The following is a 26,949-nucleotide window of genomic DNA, read 5'->3' as shown; positions in this document are numbered from 1 at the left end:
CAACCATAAAACGCGTCATGAGATCAAGCTTCGTTGCAGGGATTATTAAAGCGAGGCCAGATGGACAGAGCACGTATATCTTTGTATGTGATCGAAAAAGATCCAGGAAGATCGAGGAAGATCGATAAATCGGACACGTTAGTTTCTAGGGCGTAAGAAACTTTCAAATTATTCGAGGTTCAAATTTTACGATTTTATAGGAAACGCATATGTTGAGAATATGAGTGCAATGTTCCTCGATTTCCTTGCACCCCGTTTGAGATATGGATTCCACGAAGCGAACGATGCAATTATCGGAATTGTTTAAAAGGCATACCATTTTACTCTCGCCACGGTGCCAAATTGCTGGTTCTATAAAGCATAGAAATTCGAATATCGCATAACTTGAGCTGAAGTTGTATTCTAATCGGTTTAAAAGTATTCGGTAAGTATATAGGAAATTCAAGGGTGAACGTTTATAGGAGAACCGGAAATTTGTATGTTCACTTGTTCTCAAGGAATTATACTTTTACGTATACACATATAAATGAGTAGGTTGTGTTTCAGTTATAGAAATTATGATAGCTACGAACGTAACCCTCTAACCTTAATTATGATTTAACTTTTGAATTACAAGTAAAATATAAATATAAATAAAATATTCGAAAATATTTCAAAATTTTTAAGTAAATTAAAATTAGTTATTAAACAATTTTATTGTTTTACTTGAAGTGTAACAATAAAGTAGGAACGTTACTTATTATCGTTGCAGCGCAGTTCTATTTAAAATTAAAATAAAACTTCAAAACAAAAACTTTTAAAGCTACTAAACACTTTTGTAGTTTTCATCCACAAATTAATTTAATTTATACTATGGATTGGCGGAAAAAGTAGAACATAAATCTTAAAAAATATCCCAGAATATTTTATTATGCTAACAACATTGTTTTGAAGTAAAATGATATCTTTGTTGCTGAGGTCGACAAATAAAAGCTAAACGGGAAAATAAAGAAAATAATTATATAAAGGACATTAATTAAACCAAATAACCAAGCGATGATTAAATAATGAAAACCACAAATGAAATTATCTTATTTCATGAAAAATTCCGAATGATAGCATTCGAAAACAAACGAAATAATCTCGTAAAACAAAAATCACTGATTCAATATCGGCCAATAGAGAAATATAAGCGACAGTATAAGATGAAGGTGGAAAATCTTTTTCAATGCAAGGTATCACTTGAGGGAACTATTAAAATGAACAAGATAACGGATATAGGAAGACTTTCGAATTGTATATGTTAAGGAGAGGGTGAGCAGTGATACGTGGATGTACACGTAGCGATATATTTCGAGATTACGAGTATATATCGGCGACGACGCAGACGACAGGCAGACATATTGAAATATGTCGAAGATGACAGATCGAAACACAGCACAGAAGGTAAATTTTCAATAATGTCGCCTTAAGGAAGCAAAGTGTATGTACAATCAGGTCTCGATAAGAACAATCATTTCGATTGACGAGGTCAAATTAAAGGAATATCATCTACGATATGAGTGCTTCATACTGAATTAAGTAGACAATCCTTTTTCTAAGGGTTGTTAAATTATACCTGACTTTTATAGTTGTGCATATTTGTGAAGATCAAAGATGGAAACTATAATGAAGTATCAATATGAAGTATTCATTGAATCGTAAATAATATTTTGTAATATACTGCATTTAGAAATTTATTGTAATATTATTCATTATATATTATATACATGTTATTATTATTTACATTATATTTTTATGTACTATATACCTAACCAAAATATTTCCTCCTCCAACCTTAATCACAAGCTATAAGTACAAAAGAGGGTTTCTTATTAAAAAGGAAACAGGAAAGATATAATTTCCCTCTGGAAGGAAAATTTACGAATACGAAATGTATAATGACGTTTAATAAAGGAAAAGGGACAATAAAAACGAGAACGCGTCTAATTAAACAATTTAATAGGAATAATAAGAAATATAACGTCATTATTTATAGAAATATAATGTATTACTCAAATTTAAGGACTTTATAATACTCAAACTCAAGATTGATGATTTGATATAGAGAAATATTGTCAAATATAACCTCTGCCTTGGAATACCTATATATTCAAGACTGTTAAATTTACTGGCACGTTTTGAAACACGCAAAGCGTCCCAGTACCCATTTCATTGTCTTATTTTAAGTACAAACTAAATACTCTAATGTAACTAAATACTCGAAATAACTTCCCCCTTCTCAGATCCCAATATATTCCATAACCTACATTTCTGTATGTTTGTTGAAAACAATAAAATAAACTAACGAACCTACCAAAACAGCGGAAACACTAGATACTTATAAGCCTCTTCTTATTTATCATCTAATTAGTCTACTGCAATTTCTTTCTATCAAGTAAAGCTTAAGTTGATTCTTTCATATATTCCTCAGGAATAACAAAACAAACTGACGAATCTATGACAATAACCTAAAGCCCACATTCTCGAAGCAAATTGCAATTATGGAAAACAGCTATCAACGAGGATCCAACGAAATTAAACTCCAACATTTTCCCGCCTCTATTATCGTTTGAATCATACCCGATTCATTCGCTGGCCAGGCAGTGATCTTCCGAAAACGTTCCGGTTCGTAGGTATAATTGTCCAAAGTTTGCCAGGAAGCATCGGACAATCTGAATTTAAGCTTCCCTGATCCCTGTAATAAACTTACGCTCGCATTCGTCGCCGTACAAGAGCAGTGCCGAAGGGTTAGAGTATTACCATAAGGGCGGGTGCGCGGGGTATTTGTCTACGATGTGTAAACTCTGGATCGTGGTATGTGCTCGATGATCAACCACCCTTCTGAAAGTCTAATAGGTCGTCGTTGCAGCTAACTGGTTGCCACTGGCAACCGGATAGACAGAAACGGCGCTCCGCAGTTCCTTCATTCTCAGCCTATTCGAATTTAGTTCACCTCTACTGGGTGCTGAGAATGTGTTAACGTGTCTCTGGTTTACCCCGGAATTTCCTTCGTGACTGATAATACGATGCGGCCGGATTATTCAACGGTTACCATCGAACGGAGAATTCTTGTTCCTTTCCCTTTTTTCCGTTCCATTTCGCAGCGGTACGTTTCACGCTTCTCAACCGCACACTTCGTGTATACATGCCTCTCAAGATTCTCTTAACCCCTTACCCTACGATTCAAGTTCCGATGGCGCGTGCCATAGTCAACAACAGAGTCGGGCACGTGTCGAGCCAGTTCGTCGAGATATGGTGAAGAATAACACGTAGCTAAGGTAGAACGTCAGTGAAAATTAACCACGAGCTGGGTCCCGTCTGCAAACCACGCCTCTCACTTATCACATTCATGTTTAGACCGATTTCCTTATCACAAGTCTCACACGAGATGAGGTGAAGAGGTTAATAACCATATCTATGTGTTGACAAGGTTAATTGGACCATTATGTAAGAAGTTTCGATGTTTAGTTTTACGCTTATTACAGGAGATGTTAAAGAATGTGTGATTTGAACGTGTAACGACTGGAGATAATGGGGATTAAATATAGTAGTGTAATAGTAAGTAGGCGTAATAATAAAATTAAGGTATAACTAATTAATCAATAATGGAAAACGGTAACTACGTTATTACCTAGCCATTTTTTACATACATTTAAAAATGCAATTTCTATCTTTTCAAATTCACCCATTCCATGAAACTTTGCTTTTTAAGTACGAAATGCTGTTGCATGAATAAAGCGTGCTTTGAATTATTTATTTCATTTCCTATATAATAAAATATTATTAACTCCAATACAAAGAAATATACCTTGATCCTCCCTTAGATACAATTAAAAAGTGTCATAACTTACATACGTTAATAATAATTGACTTATAAGTAATAATTAATAAAATCAGAAAATCATACAAATGAAGAAATAATTTAACCATTAAAACTAATTTAGATACATTTATATTCATTGTGTATATAACTTCTATACATTGTTTATGAATTGGAATAAATGAGCAAAGATGTATTTATATGTGGTTGAAGCAACGATAATTGTAAAAATTTCCTATGTGCGATGACAAATATTATCGAAACATATATATCATAGATGCCATTACAGTATATACATGTTTTATTGTATCTTTTTTCATGTGTCGTGTAATTAACCTACTCAGTCCTTGCATTCCCTGATAAATGAAACGCATTTCCGCTTGTAAAACAAGCATTATTCAAAGTGCACATTGTCCTAGACATTCGCTAAACTTTGCAGAGAGTTAGAGATTCAAAAATTGTTTGCCGCGTTTAAAATACCTTCTGCATACCTTTTCCTTCAAACATATACGTTTACTGTCATTAAACTAAACTTTGGAAACATAAATATTTAATTACTCTCTTGAGTTAATAAACTGCTTATGATTTTTTATATACACCAATTAACCGATATTTTGCTAATGAATACATATTTGCATCCTAACGAAAAAAGTAAACTTACTAAGGATATTATGATCTTTAAATCATTATGCCCGTATTTGTGCACAATATAGTTATATGTTCTAATTATGAATGAAAAACAAAAATTTTTTTATTTGTTATACAAATAATGAAACAAGTTCGTAATGAATTCAATCCGATAAAATTTAAAATAACAGTAATAATTCATAGTATTCATAATACATAAGACGAAAAATTTTGTGAACATTTAAATGACAATCGAATTAATCTAACAATGCAGAACCGATAATATATTGTAATAAAGAAATAATTACATAGTATTACTAATTGTTAATTTATTTGCATAATTGTTTATCGATTATACGAACTGTTGCAATTTAGTTTGCATAAATATTATATAAAAGCAAATCAATATGATATAAAAGCAAATCAATATGTTTAAAACAATTCAAATAAATTAACTCAAACACGAAATAAAATTTTCAAAGCCGTGAAATAAAACTATATAAAAATAAAATTAAATAAGTAAAACTAGCCGCTTAACACGCCAAATTGGAAACAAAAATAACGAAACAGTCTATGAGGAACGAAGAAATAATTCTACAGAAACTGAAGAATGAATCAAAGGTACTAAAAAGCAACAATTGCTGGATCTCTATATCGAACTCCTCCTATGATTTACTAAAAATCACAATAGAACATTGAGTTCATCGTGAGGTTCCATGGTGAAAAGATTGGTAATGAAAAAGAGAAGCTCGCTTCTTCGAGAAAAGAGCTTCCGTCTGGCGAACACCGTGAAAGAAAAGTAACTTAATGAAAAATTCCCGTTTTCTGGAGTAACACGTGCATTCGGGATCAATTAACTCTTAGGCATGCCCTGGATCATCGTTACTTTTCTTCTGTCGACTCATTGAAATTCAAATAAAGTGCAGGTACACCAATATTCACCGTGGCACTCTCTTTATGAAAGATTTACTGCGAATCTGTTTTGTACCCGTAGTAGCACTAAGTTAGTGGAATATAAAGAAGAAAGAAAGAGGGAGCTGAACAGTAGAACAAATACGGAGGCGGCTGCTGGCTGGCATGAATGAGACTGAATCATCGAATATCTGGACCCCTTGACTTATCACGCGACGAAAGAAGTAAGAACTTCTAGTGGAAAAAAATTTCAATGGCAATTATATCCTTGTGATTATTAGCCGAACAATGGGGAGACTGGTGTATTCAGTGGCACACAGCTGATGAAACGACAGTCAGGAATCGCTGGGAGTGGAGCAACGAGACGAGTCAGTTGCCTGATATAATGCTAACAATCAATGAAACGAACCATTATCAGACCAGAGTCGACCTTTTTTCAAAAGAAAAGCGCATCCGTTCTCTGTCGCGGGAATATATCCGCGACAGCGTCGATCATGCCTCCAGAACGTTGCATCGAATCTCTCGAAAGGGAGTTGGAACGTGGCAAAGTGGGACGTGACGTGCAACCAATAACTCGTCATGCGGCCGTTCATAAAATGTAAATCGCGCTACGATTCTACGTGTGGTCCAGTGATATTTACAAGGAATACAGACAGTTTTAAAACTGACTGTTGTTCATACCCAGCACGGTCATGCCGCCTCTTTCGTATCTGTATATGTTTGCTTCCCCAACGTGTATACCACTGTTCAGGTGTGATTGAATAACTGTAAACCCTACCATGATATGTTGGTAGCAAGTGTGAATTATAAAATTATTATAATTCACCCACGAGCGAAGGATACATTGGCTATATTAATCGGAATAAATATGATCAGAAAGGGAAACTATTTTCTTTTAAATATATTCAAATATAATTATTTTAAGTATATTGAATTTTGTAGAGTGCTTTATGAGAGTTAGAATTCGAAGGAGCAAAAGTTTTGTCATTCTTATTTATGCATTAATAACGTAGAGTACCTAAAAATTCGAGGATTGATGAAACAAATGTCTCCTTAGCTAGAAGGCTATAAAATCGAGAAAATGGAAGTCGGGAAAATGGCAAGATTGCAGAATTGCAAAATTGCTCGCTTCGAAAATTATGTGAATTGAAATGCAAAAATATAATTAGGGCGTCGTTAACTATAAACTGAACATTTGGTACAAATTAAACCAGAATAGTAGTAATCAACGCTATTTAAGAAATTATCGTACTACAAATAGCAATTCTACGTGTTATTGAAATTGAAGTAAATTATAGTTCACAATTTTTTAATCGATACTGAAGCATATCCATAAGTTTGCAAACTTTTAATACTACCATACAACTCTGCATTCCATAATATTTTTCCACGAACCATTTGTCTAGTTTGTAGTACAGTAACCATTAATCAATATTTTCAAAGCCTTCAGAGCAAATGCATCACTTTTAAGTCAGATTGAAATTGTAAACTTCAATTCGTAATAATCGATAATGAGATAATAAAATATAATGCAATACAAATCATGTTGTTTGCGAAATTGTGCTGTATTATGTCAATTTATACTAATTGTTACCTAAACTTATGTCAGTCAAATTTATATGAACTACGATGAGAGCAGTTAAAGCAGATAAGTTGAACATTATTTAATGTAACACCACATAAACGTTGATTTCTACCGATAAAAAAATTTGATTTTCAAAATAAATTCAATGTTTATTTAACAGTTAGAAATATGTTTGGTATAAAGGGAGGGGAAAGAGGAATCAGGAAGTTCAATGCGCTCAAGTGATACATGTATCTGTACAACATTGTCTTCCTTCTCTCCTTCTCCTTCATTCTTGCTTACTTTCCCATTTTTCTCTCTCTTTTTACGACTGCTTTTAACGCTGTCTACCGCTGATTGTACCAGAAGTGACGAAAACGTTTAGATTGTAATTATACCGCTTTATTTGTCAAGATGTATCGTGCATTCCCCTGTATACATTCTTCTATTTCGAGAGTTATTTCTGAACTTGATTTACTGGTAGATCTTTATGGAACTATATCCAAGCAAAATTGTTTTGCAAAATGTTTGTCTTAATGTCTCTACCCTAATGCATGTGGTTTTCAATAGTATCAGCTAATATTTCAACTGCAATCATTGAAATTTCAACAAAAGTTCTTTTTCCGACCGATTATACAGAAGGATATAACATAAACAAATTTTTAAAATAAGAACTTTTCATGTGAAATACTTGTAATGAACTTTATAAATGCTTCACATACAAAATACTATGAGAAAATATTTCTGATCCATTCCATCCAAATTACTCCTATTCAACTGTAAACACTATGAAATATGATTATTTTTGGATCTCCCTGACAGAGAATTTTTTAATTTTCTAATTATCAACTATATAATCTCTCACCCTTGTATTCACTGTATGCATTTATTCTTAAAATATATTTAGGCACATTCATCCAATACTACAGAAGCATTCTTGAACAGAAGTTCAAACACTTTTCTTTCATATCTCGAATACTTTAGGAAAAGTATATATTATGCGATCAAATACATACATTAAATTGACGTATTATAAATACATCGATATTTACATTAACAATTGGAAGACAATAACAATTGGAAGCTAGACCCTATAAGAAATACTAATTGGAAATGAATCATAGAGTTAGTATGTTATTAAACATCATGTTATTAACAATTACTTGTGAAGAAAATGCATTAAATAATGCAAATGTTGACTACACGATCAGCTTTTCTTAGGCCTCTTCGTGCTCTCTGCTGAAGTAATAGGAATCCCTTTTAAAGCAGCTGAAGATGAAATAACATGAACATCGATCACTGTCAAAATAAAATAGCACGTCTCATACAGCCGGTCAGAACAGTGGAATATCGTTTAATATAATTTCAACTTTGTTTTGAAATTTCTAACCCCTGTGCCCCATTGCAACAATGCCGAATGTGTATATTTACAGAAAACTGGTGTAAATTTATTTTGAACAGTTTGATAGTTGTACACTTCCATTGTGTAGTAGATCAGCACAAGGCTCAAAATTAACTTTTAGGTAGTATACTTTCTATAGGAATACATTGATTCAATCAGAGCAAGTCTTTTGATATTTGCGAAATCATTGAACCCATTTTTTCTCTCAAACGCTTTACATAAGTATATAGTCCATATTAGAGATCTCTATAAAATTTCAGTAAAAATAATTAAATTTATCAGCAAAAAAGATAAAAGTAAAGAGAATTTTTAATCCATACAGAAAAACAACGTAAAGCCCAATAAAAATATGTAAATTGAAAAAATATAAAACCAATTGAACAAAGGAGTGCGTAAGTACTGCTCGAAGTCTAAATCTTATGAAATTATGTTTAACATAAATGGAATTAAATGGTAACATTAGATATGAAATTTAATAATACTAAAATGTAAGAAATGATTAAATTGAAGCATATACATGAAATAAATACCTTCATTTATTACATAAAATTAACGTGAAATCTACTATAAAATCCAACCCATATTCTTCACAATCTAGTTCCAAATGAGATAATAATTCTTAACAAGTTATAAGTGATTATATTTTTATATTGTGGCGACCATCAGTCTCACCCTCGCCACTAGATGGATTCCGACTTCGAAGACTTTTTTGCAAGTCCTCGAAAAATCTTCAAATCCTATATATATAATTTCCCCTCCCCAGTCAATAGTATGCAACTTCCTGTCAATAGTATCCCAGTCTAAGGAAGGGCCTGCTAGGGTAGCCTTTGCTGATGAGAATCCTAGCAAGTAATGAATGAAACGCTCATCCCTTCCTTTTTCTACCATCCCTTCTACCTACACTGCCAATGGAGATACCTGTGACCAGCACGACACCAACGACGGTGGTGGACCCCCACAATATGAAGTTCATCTACTCTCATTTACGAATTATTATTTCGCATCTTCTCTCAGTAATTATGTATCATAATGGTTCAACATTTGGTTACGCAACAATATGAGATAACAAAGAACATACATACTAGTTATATATTATATACACATTCTTTGTTATCTCATATTATTACGTAATCAAATGTTGGGTATATATACACGTGTGTGTGTGTACATGTTATGTGTGTGCGTACTCATCCGAGCGTCACGTAGAAATTATGCAAATCATGAAATGGAAAATTTGTCTGGATCTAGCTCGCGAAATTCGCGAAATGTTCGTCCATTTCTTCGAAATGACGTCATGCGATATACGTTCGTATATTTCCCCAATAGCCGATGATTCTGTTTGAGACGAAAATTAATGCAATGTATCACAGTGAATCTGGGCGGAACGTTAAAAGAAGAAAAAGTATGCGGACGGCGAAAAGAGAAATCACCCAGCCATTCGCCAATGAAACAGAAAAATTCGTTGAATAAGTTCCGCGGTATATCGGATGAAAATAGTGGCGCATACGGGGACAACGTCAAACAGGGTTAAGAAAAAGAAACCCCACAGAGAAATACCTGAATATTTACTAATCTCTGTACAAGTACAATTTAATATTAAAATTATAGATAGAAGGACTTCTAATAACTATATTTTGTATAGCAGTAAAACATTCGTGCTATGAATTAATTAAGCAACAAGAGTGTTCACATAAGAGAATTTGCATATTAATAGAACAAGTAGTTATCATTCAGTCTTATTCAATATTTAAACCAAAGCTTCGAGTACCAGTAATTTACAAAAATTTATGTGCTTTTGCCACATACTGAACAAAGTATTTCGGTACACATGAACGGTAGCGTATATTCAACGAAATTATTAACGTAAAATTTGGTAATAAATATCATCATAGAATTAACATGTTAAAACTCTGTAGTATTTTCCGTAGCAATTAATTGGAAATCCGATTGGACGTTATATCGTCGCACTTAATCGCTTCTTTAATTGTAATGTTTCCAAGGGAACGTTCGAATTTTATACAAATATCGTTTAATAAGGGCATTTGAATGCTATATAATAAATCTAAAGATCATACACACGTAAAAATAATATGATGTTCATATAGGAATGTGTACGTTGATCACAATTCTCATTCGCAAACAAAAATGTGATCATGGACAGAGGGACGAACCCTTCGCTGAAGATCTCGTACCATCGGTGCTCCTTTCTTCCCCGTCCTGATTCTTATCAACTGATTTCTAGGCCAGCAATAAAACTTCACTCGAACTTTTAATAAACCTATTCTATCGACCAGTGTAAATACAAACTCGACCGAGGGCGATTAGCGATCTTCCATGGCGACCGATCAATAAGCTCGGAAGGATATCCAATTTAATAACTCAGAACGGTGCCCGTGGTGCCTTTTATACTCGGGGACCGCTTTATAAAGTAATCACCCGTAGTTCGCCGCGAGAAAGGTATTGTTCCAATTACGCGTATCGATTACACTCGACAAGACAATTTCCACGAGGGGATACGTAGCTTTGTCCACGATAATTACTAGTGAGTTCATTCACGATGAAATATGTTTAACTGGAACCGGAGAAGCGAGTTACAGGCGAAATAATTCCTCTCTCGAGCACGGATAGCTCCGCTAACGCCGTTGCTACTACCCCCAGTGTCACTGCCACCACGGCTGCCATCCTGTCCCATGTATACGTCCCAGCTCGACGATATGCTCCGCGGACTGACCCACATTCGTCCAGAAACACGTACGCGAATCTATACTTACAGCAGCCGCGAGATACGTGGCAAATCGTCGTCGTGATTGCCGGCGTCGATAGGATATCCTTGAGCACGGGAATGAAATTAATGGCGCGCGAATGATACGGACACGCGAAGCACCGGCGAAATTTCACGATAGTGTTATGCGATGAGAACCCTTCGGAGCACGTCCCTACGCTTCCGGTATATTCCTGGCATCACATACCGACCGTTTCGTCGCACCTCGATGTCAGCTACGCAGCGGATACATCCCTCTGTCTGGTTAGGTTGTATCACGTGTATAGCATCATGCAGAATTATTCGAACGATATGGGGAATACAATGGGTCCATAACGTTGGTAAATGCTAGATTTGCCGGGCTATTGTGTTCAAGCATTTTTGTTGTATATTTCGGACGCTGACAATTAGTCAAACAGTAGATGAAAGAGTAATATCGCTTCTAGATTTAATATATTTGGTACCAAAGCTGAACACATTTTACCTGAAATAAAAGTACAAGATAACTAAATCAAATAATTTATATCAGATCGTTATTTCTAATACCGTTATCAATAGAAAAAGATTAAACGACTTCAAATAATGAGCTATTTCGTAATTTTTTATTTTATATAGAAGAAAAGAAATAATCATCGAAATAATTTTCGACGAATATATTTTTAGAAGTCTTTATAGTTCCAGATCCTGAATCCCAAATAAAAATTGCGATATCATACGAAATGAACAAGAAGTGCCGATGTAAAACTGATACTTTGATATAACTTCCATAATTATCTCAATAGATTTATCACTTTCTTCGGAAAGTCATATCTTTGAATTTAATGTATTATTTTCCTCTACATACCGTTATTTTTTCCTATAGCGTATTAAAGGAACTCTCTTTTGTCTCCAAATAACATTTACAGCAGCAAAATCGTAAGAAATAAAAATTTCCTTAGCAAAAAGTTTCTTTATTCTTACCCTCTGCTTTCTACGTATGTAGTATCGTAGGTTTCAGAACAGAAACGGAAAAAGGCTATAAAAGAAGTGAAAGCGAGTGGACACGACGAAAAACAAGCCTATACATGACCGAAGGGGTGAGAGGAGTTTTTGAGAAAAATTAGAGAAAGTGAAGTACGATGCTATCAAGAGGACACAGTTGCTTTGAGTTTGGCAGCGAGTGGTCGAAGGGAGTGGTAAGGAGAGTTGTTCAGAGTTGTTTTTAATTGTTTTTCTTTTTATATATGCATCACCGACCGCTTTATTTGAATAATCTTATTTTAACAATATATATATATATATATAGTTACTAGGTGTGTGATATATTAAAATATCATATAGTACCTCAGGTATATTGTCAGACAGTGCATTTTTGAACAAGAGAACTTCCAGCGTTATCCAACTTACTGGTCTATCTATTACAATGCTCTTGATGACATCCTAAACTCAAAATTCTTTTCCACAAAGTAAGGCTCGATAATTAACGTCAAATTGTTACATAAACCATGAAAAGTTCTCAATTCTCGAATAACTCAAAGTACAAGAAACAAAGTTTTCGTCTCTCGTGATTGAGTTTTAGAAAGTACGAAATTTTAAAAAAATTTAATAAGATCACGTTTGATCATATCGCATAAGCATTTCGTTTCGCAAACGCATGGCTGACGATCGCGTATATTTCCTAAACGGCCCAATGGCGTTTCCCTTTCGCTCTTTTGTTACTTTACCAAGCGAAGGGCGCACACGAGACCAGAGGGGTCCATATTCATGAAGGAAGCACGCCTAAATAAGCATCGTACGGCTGGGATGCTCGACCAATTTGTGCGAGAACGAATGGCGCTGTGTGTCGGGATTCTCGCCATTTTGCTGTCTGCTCCCTACTAACAGTAGTTAACGACAAAACATTGGGAACTATTGGATAACGGGGTTAATTACTGCTCGAGATGGCACGAGAATATTAACTAAAAATCGTTCCTCTAAATTGTTCTGCATCGCCTGCGGTCATTAACAATACACCAATCATTTGAACATGCGCACTGCAAGAGTGAACATTGATTAAATTTCGAATAAATCTATAGACCTACGTCTGCTAACTTTGAGATAATACTTCCATTAAGAGAACAGATATTTTAACTTCCAATTGTACCATATCATGTTCTTCCTATATTCTAAATATTCGCTCATATATAATTTGTGAAATGTAATCCTTTCACAATTTCAGTACATTTTGTTCTTTCTTTATGTCAAGATCTACTTATAGATAATGTTTTCATTTATTCAAATTGAAAAATGAATGAAAGATAAAACAGGATACGTTTCTTGTACAGTATTCATTTGAATTTTTAAAACAAATATGACACGAAAGAGACCGGGTACAAATTTTCAATTATTTGATACTTTTCTTTGAAGTAACATCAGAGAACAGGCAATCATGGCACGACCGTTAATTTTCAACCATCAGATAAAATTGCCTCTTATGGACATTATACTTAATTATTAATTTTTAATTAATAACACTGTAGAGGAAACTGATTTTCCTCTTCATTTTCTTGCAGAAGAATTTGACATTATTCAAGTGAAATATAAAAGATAAATCTTATATAGAAAATAAATCTCTGTAACAAGCGTCCTTACTGTTTCTCAGTAACTAAATGGACAAACAGACTCGTTCTGCGTTCGACAGATGTAATTATGGAACTTCCGTGACTCAGTAACATAGTTATTATCATACTTTTAACATTTATCGTGTGCCTGACGTGCTGATTTTGTCGAAGATTAAAACTGTTCATTGTAATTTTTATATTCGTTAAAATTCTTCTCCTTCGTATTGGTTACTAAACATTATGGTGAATTACTCCAAATAATGGTCATAAAATGTCAATAATAAGCAATATTTACGTTGAAATTCGAAACACTGAGAATTGAAAGAAATATTCTGAATTATTTATCAATATTGCATGATTTTTATCAAATACTTCAAATGTCTAAATATATAAATATATGAATTCTATTTCAAAGCCCTGGAATTACAATAATGAAATTATAATAAAGTTTAACAATACGAAAAAAAAATTATAATGATGAAAGGGAATAAAATACATCACACGTGTTCTGTGTAAGTTCTTCGAAACTGTAAATCCAGTGAAGCACTTCACTATTCATCTAAATGTAAAATTCAATTTGAGTGGATTCAGCATCAGCTGAAATACGAGCGTTGTTGAACGTATTAGTATTTTTCGAAATAAGACCAAATACAATACCGTGCTCACATTCACAGAGACACAAAAGTCCCATAAAACTATGGTCTGATTTTTTCCATCCCGTCACCATTCACTTTATGCAATCGCTGTTTCAATATCACTATGTTATATATGAAAATACTCTATACAGAATATTCCGTTGAAATCTGTAATTAATCGGACGTATGACTTCAGAGATTTTATATCGGTCAGTTAAAACACAGATAGCTTCAAGAAGAATGTAAAATAAGATTATTTTTTTCCGGTTGTTGGAAAAATATTTTTCAATTTTATCTTTAATCAGCTGACGAAGATGAAAGAAATGTTTCCGGAAAAGGAATAAAAAGCGTTGCATGAAAAGGAAGAAATCAAAAGTCGCTACAGCTTCTTACCTGATTGCATTCGTGTCGCTATGAGTTTTTGTTGCTAGTAAAACACAATAGAGGACTGGATACATACGCGTACGATCACGTATACAAACTACTATACCCGCGCACAATCGCTATTTTCAGGCTGAAACACGATATTCCGTATTAACGACAGGGAACTATAGCCAAGATTGGCAACTACCTTGTCGCATCAGCCAACACGAAGAGAAAGCAGAATGACTGAGTATGAGCATCCCAGCTGAACAGCGTACAAGCTAGGCTTCAGGGGTGGTTATTGCGCAAAAATGGTCCCTCCTGTCTTTGAACGACACGTATCCGTCTAGTATTTTACGACGAAATCGTGAGCACCTTTTATATCGGTTTACTTACAACCTGCTGTTTTCGTTGTCACTTGCCAGCGTTGCTATTCCTCGCTTCACGATACGTGCAGGACCAGCTTCTTTTTACGATAAGAATGCGATCATTTCGATAATTCACATTATAACCTGTGCACGGTGCGTTGTTGTTACTGAATATTTTGAAATTCTAGAACATTTTAATAAATCCAATTTAGAACAATAACTATGCAACTCCTTTTTTAAAAACTTGTCACCTTTACGTTCCGATGAGAATACATAAAAGGAAGTTTTTGAAAATAAAAGTTTGAATCTCAAACAATCCCAATCTCAATTCCATAATGGAATTAGTATTACAAACATAAAAAAATATTGAACATTTTCAATATTGAATATTTAATTCAAATGTTTAATTAATCGAAGCAATCTGGCGTAAAGTAATGTAAGTACCAAGAAGCAATTATTTCGGGACAAAGGAACACGACCTAACTTATAATTATTGTCAAATTTTTATTCATTCTTTACTTAAATAAACCAAGGAAAAATAACTAATAGACCAAAATAATTGAAATGTATAATGGAATTCTCCACGGAGATAAAATACTATATACAAATTAACGTTATTATGATAATTCACCACTAAAAAAAAATAAAATTTCATTAAAATTATAGACATATTATTCATATATAACATTTTTTAATAAAAACAATTTTTTGTCAATTTTGTCACTTGTGCTATCCACAAAAATTCCGCGAAAATGTTTCAATTATTTCTCTGATTGATAAATCCGATACTAGTGAAAATTTGAAAGCTTGATAACTTATAAAATATTTAAAAAATTAAGCAGATTTAATACTTCAAAATTAAAAATCGCGCAACTAGATTTCATATTTCTATCCAAAGTCAACCATCATTTATCCTTCGCTCTGGCGTTTATCTTCGCCATTTTCTTATTCGTGGTCTGCCTTTTGTCCCTTTCCCTTCCTCCCAAGCTTCACGCCACTTTCCTTTCGCTTTTGAGGTTGCTCAACTTGATAGCCAAAAGTCGCTCCCAGTCGTCTAGCTTGCGTCTTCATCCATTTCCTTACACCCGCCGACATTTTATTATCAGCTCCATTACTTCGCGAACAGACCTACGCTCTTCTATTTTCGAAAGATTCGCACTATTTCACTCATTCCGCTCACGTCACTGTGTTTTACTGGCTGTTTACCCTAGGGTATTATTGTAATTAATAACATGTAATTATTAAAATTGTAATAATAACATGTTCCAGCGGTGTTTTACTTTGCCTGATAGACATTGCAGCATTTGTTCTATCAAGATTGTGATCCACTTGATAGCGCTTTGAGTGTATAATCGTCTGTGTGACAGGAAGAGCAGGCTGTTTACAGTAATGTCATGACTTTCAGAAGATGTAGGTGTCTCACGATATGTAGGGCAGAGTTTAGTGTACAAAGTACAGGCTATGATGACTTACGTGATGTTCATAACATTTATAATAATACAACGGCATGTTTGGATGAGCTGGTGATGATCATTTTAAGATCAACACATTTCTTGTGTGTCACATGACGCAGTGAAATACGCTATCAGCGAAGGACGCTTCAAAACTACAAGACAAAATGTTGTTTCCTATTTATTGTCGTCGAAATAGTTAAAAAATAATGCAACATTGAACATTTTCAAATAGTAGCACAGTAAACAAAGAGAATCCAACCCTTTGTTGACTGACACAGATTATCGACATGTACGTCGTTGATAAAATTTGACCAAACATTTCGAAACGATCCGATACAAAAACAGGACAATGTAAAATTACACGGACTGTACACCGTAATCTATAGCACCGAATCAACCAGCACTCCGATGTTTATGATACAATAAATCTCGGCTTACAGTCGAGCATTGTGCTTTTCTAAAAATTCCTTGCTCTCTGAACGAAAGCTAATTCACGTCAAGTCGACAAAAGAAAAAAAAGGGACAAATACGAAAAGCCACGCACAGAGTTGGATCGAGAGGTGATGTTTGAGGTTTAAAAACTGAGGCATTTGGTTTATCAAGGAATAAAGTTGAGTCCTCGTTATTTTCTTCCGTCTTTCAATTTTTCAGAGAAAGGCACTTTTATGAACAGCATAGCGAAATGCAAATAACATGTACCACTAACTTGTACCACTAAAATGTTCTTTGATTCGTTGATACCATTGGTATTTCGATACGATCATGACTATCTGCAGCAACCAATAAAATATCACTAGCTTAATGGCTCTTGTTAGGATGCAAGAAACCAAATATTCAGCAGACAGTGATTCTTTAGAGGGATTTTAGAACTCGACAAAGTTTTAAAAAGTACTCTATACGGCTGGAGTATTATTCCTTAATCTGGCAAGTTGCGAAAGTTTTATTTCTATTTTGGTTCGTTTTCCATTTGCATGTGCAAACAGCAATGTTAGCTAAGTAATTTGTATGAAACTCACACCACAAATGGAATACACGATCGCATATCAGAAATCACGTAATCGTAATAACAATTAATTATAATAACATTTGTTTAAGAATACAAGGAATAGAAATCGTATAAAATATTCTATAACACATCGATGCTTTAGAAGTATAATGACTCTTAATTGGATATTATTATATAGTGTTATAAATTTGGATGACGCCACAAATATTCAAATCAATTTTAATTTAAGCAGAATTGGGGGCTGAAATATTGGATCGTCCAAAGCATACGGTCTAATATTAGCGATCAAATACTATTTAACTAAATTATTTTTATGATATTATTGCGTACAAAATTAATTTTTCATTCATATAAAGTTTTACATAATACATGATAGAAATAATTTTCACATAACACAATGCAGTGTTTCTAACAACCACAGAGTTAAAAAAAAAAGATGAGTTCTGAAAAAAGTTCTTAATATGCTGATTTCTAGATTTTCAATTCAAAAATAAAGAGAAAGAAATTTATATAAATCTTATAGCATTGATCATAATCCGTAATATCCTCTTTACATCGATAAACACATATACACTGTGTTCCACGGATCGTTAGGCAGAATTTTCCAGGTACTTGCGACAATATGACAAAAAAATGTTTCTAGCTGTTTAATATGAAATTAAATTTAAGGCTACAATTTACATGCTGACTTAAAACATTGGAAAATCAATATTTCATATACGAGAACTCACAAATGTGATATTTATACGAAGAAGAAAACTAACAAAAAAATTAATTTGCATATTAGAACTATCTAATCGTATAACGAATAATTTAATAGCAATTGCAGGCTGTCTAGTTTAGTGGCTCGACTTGTATTCGAATTGTCGAAATCGTCGCTGAAATAGCCTCCAATATACTGGAAACCTACGAATAATTCGACGATTTGGACGATTGTCGGCAAAAACCGTCAGAATCGGGGAATACGAATAATGCAAGAGTGTCGACATTACAGCCGATATGAGATTGTTGAGTGTGAGCCAAGAATGGTAATTCTCTGGGGACACACTAAGAAAAAGATTATTTCGTCGCCATCATGCTCAAGCGATTAGGGTAATATGTTTCGATGAGGTCTTTAAAATCCATTGCGTGCAATTTTTCCGACTGGTTTGGACAAACAAATTCCCCCACTAGTAGTACTTATTCACATCCGACAATTTCAAAAGTGTGTCGCGTAAACTGCTCTTTTCATGGTATCATGGAAGCCCATTATTTAGTGCGAAAGTAATATCAACTTTAATTAAGTCTATAAAATATTATAAATTGGAAATAATTGAAAAATTTATAAATTATATAATACATGTATTTAGAAAGTGTAGAGTAAGTGTTACATTCTTCATACTGTCTTTTTCATATTGCAATATTTTATAGTGTAGAAAAGAATATAATGAGTAAGTCTAAAACTAGAATTTACAATATCTATTTGATTCAAAAAACATACAATTAAATATATTTAATATTAAATTTAGACTCGAACTCGAAACTTAAAAAGGAGATTATTTCTTATAACAACCAATCGTGTATCAAAATTACTATCCATATGCGGATGTAGTAAACCGAACGTGATTCTTTGCACAATAGCTTGTTACCTTGATACTTGTTGGTACATCTATCTTTCACTTGAAATTCTAGAAAAGTGAGAGCACATTTTCTTGCATTACGTCTTGGCAGGCTCAGTTTTTGCTTAAGTCTTCCAAGTCCTTCGTCTATTTATAGGGAGGCAACTCTGCATAAAGCGTAGAGAAACTGTTGGAAGGTGAAGAGGGAAAGCGTCTGAAAGTCTTAAAGCCTCCTGTTATACAGTGGGTCTTCCCAAATGACATGGCTTAAGCAACTCCTTCCCACTGACAAAGGAAATATTGCGATTATGTCTTTTTCTTTTCCTATTTCTACCCTTCTTTCTGTCAACCCTCATTTCTCGCCAAACTCAATAACGTTCATCAAACATATCCAAAAATCAGATGAAGTTATTATATATCTACGACACTAGATTATTTAAAGAATAACCACACAGAGACAAAATTTAAAATACATGTCATTCGTTCTATGCATGAATATTTGAAGTATATAGTTCAGAAAAATTTTAAATTTCAATTGAACTACTAATTGAAATATTAAATGAAGCGTTACATGAAATAGGTTGATAGTTTCCAAAAAGTGCTTAGTCCACTAAAAAAATTTTACTTTCATTTCCAAATCTAAATTGTAATTAAATAAGTACAAAATAGGAACGAAGGATACAGTGATTTACTTGAGCATAATTATCAAATTATAAATAAATGTTATTTCAACGATAAATAAGATTCTCCTCGCACACTTAATTCGCTTTTGTTTCTGCATAAATCTCCGTTTGATAGTTCCTGTCCGCGATAAAATACCGTGACGGAAAATAGGGATCGGTAGAGGATGGCGTGAAAAGAATATGGCGAGAAGAAATGCCTAGAAGAATTCGTTGAAAGGCACAAATGGAAACCTCAACCTGATACGGTGAAAGGTAACGACATTCTAGCGAGATGTACCTCGACAATATGCCTCGATACAATCTATAACGTATATGCGATAAAAGTCGAGCAGCCGCTCAGTGAGACGGTATATGGCAGGTACTCTAACCTCAAAATAGTTCGAATGTACCGAATCGTGTTATGGCGATAACATTAAAATAAGGTTGGTATTTTCGTTTACGAACGTTTATAAAGTAAATCACTTGCCTACCTAATCGTTCTATGGGTTATACTATTAGTTTCATTCATTCATGAAATTATTTAAAATGCTGCATAGAATATTTATTTCTTTAGACAATTTCAGGCATCTTCAATTGATACGTTAACTGTGAATTTATCTATAAACCGAGTTACACAGTTTCAATATTCGTTGTCACGAACTCTGTGGTTTTATGGAAATATGCCGTATATCATAATTTCAAAAAATTCCAGGTTAGTTATTAAATATGTGTAGAGATCGGGTGGTTAAATAATATAAAACTATTTATTAGACATAAAATATAATATACAATGTGCGGCGACGGTAAAGACTACGAATATAGATATGTATCAACTAAACTTTTACGACTGCAACTAATAACACGATTATAACTAACAACACAATTGCAACTAACAACACGAATACAACTAACAACACAATTCTTCACAACTCTCTCTCTCTCTCTAATAATTCTACTACGAACTCTAACATACTACACCGTACTACGTCATACTACATACTCCCTACTCACGCCCTTGCATCCCTATTTAAAACCATACAATCTATCCTCTTTCATACCTATTCTCTCTTTCCCAATCACACTCTCCCACGCACTCCTTGCAATCTTACCCTCAGCGGGTCACGTAGCTCAAACACTCAAACGCATTCCGAGAGACACTCTTCACTTTCATCCGATACATTCATAAACATCCCGTCCACACGATCCTAACGCACGGTCATTCGTCCTTTCGCACGTACTCTAGATAACATGCTGAACCCGCTCATCCTGCGATACCACATATGTTATAAAACTTGTATATTACAATATGTATATATTAAATAAAAGAAACGATTACGACAAATTTTTCTGAAAAAAGAAATGATGCAATTTAATCAAATACTTACAATACAGTGTACAACTTTTGTCATAGTACCGCCAATGTTCCTAAAGTTAGATTTTTTACCCTAATGAAACAATCTGATCGAACTTAAATAACAAACTTTTGGCCACACAATCGAAATAATGCTAATGTTGAAGATGATAGGCCAACGGGAAAATTGATGGAAATTAACGTGGAACAACCAATTAGTTCCTTTAGGAGTGTGGCTCCATTAATATTAGCGTGCAGGGTTAAGCCACAAAACCACGATTGGTGACCCGTGACTATATCTGTCGTGGAGGATGCTCGAACAGATCTGGACAGAAGTTTCCACGTTAGAGAGTTTCGAGAACGCTCCACAATGTATAATTACAATGTAATTATCCTTTCTATTGCGTTAAAAGAAACGAACGCGATGTAGGGGATTTAAAATAAAAGGAAGGCTTCATTATTTCGCCCGAGTCAGCCTCGGATTCTCTCGTTAACCTCCAGTATGCCTGGGCTTCCAATAATCGTTAAAAATAATACGTTGAAATGATTCACGTAATTCGTCCAAAGACCACGAAACGGAATATTCTTCTCCGCCTTTCCTGTTTGTATTTCTAAGTATTTCATGAATTTTTTTCACGATCTTGTAATTTCGCATGATCTCATCGCTGCTGCCCGATTCTGATAACTGGTTACTAGCATATCTTGCTTAATATATGAAATATAGTATATATACGTGCGTAAAATCCAAAAACTGTTCTGCTAAAATGTTTGCATAAGCATGCTATATAGTATTACAACACCCTTTCTCACTTTATTACGTTCAAGCATTTATCCACGTGCACATCAGGTATTTAGGATCTTACCGCAACAAAAGAAATTACAAACATCGAAAGGATCTTTGAGTTACTTCATTTTCGACATTACGAAAGAATTTGGAAAGTTTCGTTATCTCTTATCCTGTCTCTTGTCAGTGAAGGTGTTAATTTCAATCTATGAACGATGAGATTGAACTATCCGACTGAAAGAAGTTGCATTGTTTCAAATTTCGAAGCTTGAATAACAAGGATTCCTTTAACGTGTCGGTCGAAGGTTTGCATATTCTCTCTTTCCACGAATTGTGGAACTGTATATTCAAGTTGCGTGTTGAATATTGAAATTTTATATAAATACGACATTCAAAATACTCGAAAAGAATGCTCCCTCTCACGGCAGCACTTAACAGAAAGGTCTACGTTCGTGTTTTCAAGCCTCTCACTAATTTTCCTGTGAATCATGAAACCTTGGTTCCAAGACACGTTCGAAATATTTAAATTTCGCTCCCCCGGCTTTCGAGCTGCCGTCGCGTTCCATTCGCGTTCCCGGCGGGTATAATTTCTTTCAATCCGCGCTTTTAGCTCCCTGAGAGGAGGAAATAAATCAGTTACCAGAAACGGATGCAGCAAAAGGAGTATAATGGGTACATTAAAATCGGCTCGCGTCTTTTTATTCGACACTGGCTGCCTCTCAAAGAGCGAGCTTCGAGGTAAAATCGATTTCTACGTCGGCTCCTCGATGGAAACCGCGTTGAATATACATGTTCGACGGTTACCGGCACAGGCAACCGATCGACCTCATCCGCATTCTAATCAGTTCTTACTTCATACGGCCAGAAACAGCGTGCTAAACTTTAACTCGTTACACTGGTCGACCGCATGAATGTCCTGGACGGTTTACTAGGTTCAACCATTTCATTTCAACTCGATCGAAAACGCTTTCGATGCCTATTGTTGCCCAAAAAGAAAAATATATCCAACGTTTATTCTGTTAGTTCCCATGGTCCTGAGCATCTGAATAAACAACGTAGCTTCGTACAGTTGTTCCTTGGTTATCTGATCATTAAATCATTAAATACAAGTATTTCGAATTAACAAATTGTGATGTTCGTGAGAGATACGGAATTGAGACGAACGTCATTGACGCTGGTCTTCGTAAAGCCGTATGACAAGAAGTGACGGAGGAGGATGAAGGGAATAATGAACAAACGTTACAAAGGTATCGTCTGCTATTCAGCTTTGCTTTTCAGCTCTTGAACTGCCAGTTGTTACGTAACACTTCACAAATTTCATTGAGTCCTATAGATATTTGATTAGGTTTCAAATAGATTCATAACCTCATTAAACGTTTCAATATGTGTCTAATCTGATTAGTGTTCCGATATGTAAAATATGTTAATGGTTTCCCTCCTTTCTCCCATTAGAAAATTTCACAGCCGTGAAATACAGCTGCCATCTGCATATTTGTGCACTGTGATCATCGATAATGTCGTCAAACTTCGTCAGTTCGACTAACGTTTGGAGTAACTATATTACGTAGCGTAATAGACTCCGGTCACTAATTCGACGGACTTTGATGAGTCTCTAGGAAATTAGGAGCAACTTTGAGAGCTAAGAGTAATTTCGATCGATTGGATCTCTACTGGTGGGGTATCAAGAGCATTTTTGCATTCTGAAGTTGTCACAAATCAATTTCAGATTCCAACTGCAACAGAATGCAACCTCGACGTCCTCCAAATGCAGAAAGTACAACAAAACAGTGTTTTTAATACGATGATAGTTTAAATGAAAGAGGTAAACATATAAAACCATCCAAACACAGAGCATGGCTCACGAAGTAATGATAAAGCAGATATACAATGTTGTAAAATTATGTTCAGCATAATGACGCGTCCAGCGCGATCATAGCCAGCGTTCCATTTTAACTTGAATTATATTAAATTTTTCATTTCATAGCAATGGATATGTTGTCATGCAAATTAATATTCACTGCATGTAATGTACTATATTCTATTTTCAATGGTAATGCATTGATTTCACTTAATTTTTGAAATAATTTAGGATATTTTTAGGCATTGTTAGGAAGCGATGGTCGAAGTGTTCCTGTAGGAAACACTTCACCAGGTTTAGAGGACCCGTTAGGGTTTGGCGGCCAGATAATTCTTAGGAGGTCGGGGCCAGGCCACTTGAGGTAGCCACGCGCAACCTCGACTTTCCCCATTGTAAACCTGAGCTTTGCATGGAGGAAGTTTTCTCCTCCTTGGGGGCAGGCCCTTGCCATGCAGGCGGGCTTAAAAGGGCCTGCTTTGGAAGATAGAGTGAGAGTTGCGTTTAGTTTAAGATTAATAAGAGTAGCGTTTAGTTCGAGATTAGTAAGAGTTGCTAAGAGTTCGAGTTAGTCCGTCAGTTCGAGATAGCTGCTTTTAGACGTTTTATAGTTCACCAGTAGTTCGTGTTGAGGGCGATAATTCAGATTGAGTCAAATCCAGTCCCTAGTCTACAGTGAATTTGAGAAGACGAAGTACTCTACAGCGTAGTAGACTACGTGGACACACGTAGACTGTGTGACTCTACAATATCATACCTAATTTTTAAATTATTACACATATTGTATATAGATGTAGTAGTAAAATGCATGGTTAAAAGGTATATGAAGTTACTAAAGTCGGAGGTCTTTGTCATGTTGACTTTCATAAACTACAATAAAGTTAGCATCTGTACAATTGAACATTTATAGACAGTTCTAATTTCAGTTAATTGAAAGTGGTGAAACGCTTCGATAACAATAACATAGAGCTTATACATTATTTACTGCACATAGGGACGGTACACGAGATAAAGAACAGAATATTTCCTTGAAGAAATACTTTGGATTTAAAATGAAATATAAATGGCTCCTTACTTCCACAATAATATTGTTATAAAATTAATGTACAATATATACAGTGTAAAGATAAGTCATCAGATTCATATTATTGGAATTCTGTAATACTAAACCTACCATGGAATGCCAATAGGCCATTTTTTGGAATAATATTAAAAATTCTGCATTCCACGTTGTCACATTCGTTACTTGATTTTTTATTCTTTCTTATCAATTTTTCAATATTTTTCCTAGTTCTAGTACCGTTTCATCTGATTGTAAGATTCATGCGCATTCTGCTTCATCCATGAGAACCGAAAATATTTACTATTTCAGTATATAAATATTTTATAATTTTACAACAACAAGAATTTAAGAAATTACTCACTTTCAAATATCATTTTATCGAGATAAATTAGAAAGATCATCAGCGATTAGGTAGCCTTTGATCGCGATATGACACTATATATACAGCTTCTTATCATATCGAAGACAACATTTTGCAAGGTAAACATGTAACCTACACTAAACAAACAAGCGTGTGTTGAAAGCAAACTTGGAACAGTGCTCGTAATACGACGAAACGTGGAAAATGCATAGATTCATGTTTCTATTTTCCAACATTTAAAACAAGATAGATCGAAATAAATAAATAGTTCAATCGTATTGGTATTTGTAACGAAATTAATTTATCAGCTGAAGTCATACCAATAACTCAAACCTTTAGGGAATAGTAAAAATCTTCGAATTACAGAACTTCTAACTTGTCGAAATTTTTTAGTAATATAGGCTTAAAAATTAAAAATTTGACATACGAAATCTTTATAGGAATACAACTTTGCATAGTGTTATGTTTAACTTTATTCGAGACAATATATCGTAAATATCTAAGAGGTAAATGCTTAAAGTAAGTTATCATGATTGAAAGAATTAGTTTCTGAGATTTTATTACATGCAGCTATAAACTTCAAATGTAAAAGTAGTAACAACAAAAGTTCGACACATATAGGTACACTTCGATTCGTATAAGATTTGGCTATCCCAAATTTGAGCCACAATAGTACAAGAATTCATGCAAATACATGATAAATAATTAGAGATAAAGTAAGTTTTATTTCGATTTATAGAGATTTTCGAAGCGAAATGGAATGAAGTGAACAAAACATTCATGTTACACAGATTTTATGTTAAAAAAAATTTTAATCATGGAGGTTTGATACTATGTAGTCCTTCTAATTTTTGCTAAAAATACTGTTTTGAATAAAGAAATACATCAAATTCACAACCCAAATTCGTAGCATACAACTGTGTGTTCAACACATAGATGTGATAACTGGTGAAATTGCTCGTGGTTTAATCAAATGTACTCCCTGAAGCAAAGTCCGGCTAAACTATAACAAATTGTTAAATCAGTAATAAATGTAATAATTTTAATTATGATTTTGAATTTAATTCTTTAATTTGTTACCAATGTAAGGAAAAATATGATTATCCAAATTGAATTTAGATATCTCATATTGAAAATAGAGATCCGTTATAGAAGAGGAAGAAGTGTGTAATAACGTTGTTCTATTATATAGATTATCGTTGCGAATGTCTCATCCAAAGTTATCTTATATCACGACAATTATACCTTTCATAAAAGTCTAGACTTCTGTTCCGTGGGTGGCATGGCAAGAGCGAGGAAAGTCACGCGCGCAATCGAACTGAAAATGGAATAAAGGAGATGTTACTGATTGCGAGACAAAAATGGAGCACAGAGGAGGATAACGAGAATAAGAGAAAGTTGCGTGGCCAGCTTTAAGCAGATACAAATTTGCATTTTAAATCTGATTTGCGACTTCATACAAAGAATTTATATTAGAACTAGTGTAATCTATGTTCTATACGAGAAGAAGAACTCAGTGAATAGTGCGAAAAACTGTAAGAAGAAGATCATGTTATGAAAATAACTGTAAGTAGAAAGTTGTCACGAAAAATAATTATAAATGAAAATCAGGATGTATCACCTTTTCAGTTCCATAGAGCTGATATATTAGCTTCGTAGATTTTCCGAAAAATACCTTCAGTTGATACATAGATTTTCCATTTTTAATATAATTTAAATATTCGTAACGACACAGCTTTTATTTACTTAATCGAAAAGTTGAT

Source organism: Eufriesea mexicana, unplaced genomic scaffold (genome assembly GCF_001483705.2).
Source record: "Eufriesea mexicana isolate 0111107269 unplaced genomic scaffold, ASM148370v2 scaffold2645, whole genome shotgun sequence".
In the NCBI taxonomy this organism is placed as follows: Eukaryota; Metazoa; Arthropoda; class Insecta; order Hymenoptera; family Apidae; genus Eufriesea; species Eufriesea mexicana.
Note: the sequence above shows the minus strand (reverse complement) of the source record.